The following is a 1,043-nucleotide window of genomic DNA, read 5'->3' as shown; positions in this document are numbered from 1 at the left end:
AGCAGGAATCAAAGCCAAAAGATCAGTTTTCATTTTAGTGCAGATTTAAACAAAATGATGTATTTTTACTTTTAAGATTTCACTGGTTTTGCATTCAGGATGGAATAAAGATAAAATAAAAATGGACCATGCACCAGTTCTCAGCTCTGCAGAGAAGGACCTGGGGAAACTTCTGGCACCACCAGGGTTTTCTTTGCACTTTTGATTTAAAAGTGGCTGTAAAATGACTCTGACTGTCCAGAAAACATATTTGACACTGAGTTTGTTAATTAAAACTCCTTCAGCTTAATCCCAAGATTGCTGAACTCAGTGAAAGGAAACTTCCTTTCCCAGCTGGACCTCGCTGCTGAGGCCCCACCTGTAAAGAGCAAAGCAGCACTAGCACAGGAAGCAGGGCAGGGGTGGCACATCCACAGGAGCCTCAGTCCTCACTGCTGTGCTCCAGAGGGACCTGCACAGCCTTGGGAAGGAGGTCCATGAACTCAAGCCATAAACTCTACCAGTCACAAAAAACTTGCAGGGGACAATTCCACTGGCAGAGTAACAGCCCAGGGACCTTGGGAGAGCGATCAAACTGGATAGGGAGAGCAGCCCAGTCCTGTGTAAAGGGAAGGGGATAATCAGATTATATGAACAGTACTTGAGCTTTTATGCTCCCTGTCCATAAAATCGGATTATATTGATAACTGTTCTATGATGAGATATAAAAATGCTGACAGCTCCTCAAGTCTCCAGCACTCAGACAGGGGGGATGTGGTGGGCACAGAGCCGGGGTGAATCTGTAGCTCAGGAAATTCCCAAGGAGTAACTGTTTGACTGGGTGGGTCACCCTTGCACACACTGAGCAGAAGTTTATTCACCTCAGAGGAGCTGGGCACCACCCTGTGCTTGGGAGAGCAGGTGACAAACACCCATCCACACCATAAAGTGTTAATAAATGATAAAAGTGCTGCTCTGCCTGGTGCTGGGGGTCAACATCACTCAGAACAGGGCCTGAGCACAGATCAGGCCTGGGCCTGTCTGTGCAGTTTTTAGCAGGCACT

Source organism: Corvus brachyrhynchos, unplaced genomic scaffold (genome assembly GCF_000691975.1).
Source record: "Corvus brachyrhynchos isolate BGI_N302 unplaced genomic scaffold, ASM69197v1 scaffold21, whole genome shotgun sequence".
NCBI classification, from domain to species: domain Eukaryota; kingdom Metazoa; phylum Chordata; class Aves; order Passeriformes; family Corvidae; genus Corvus; species Corvus brachyrhynchos.
This window is presented reverse-complemented; position numbering follows the sequence as displayed.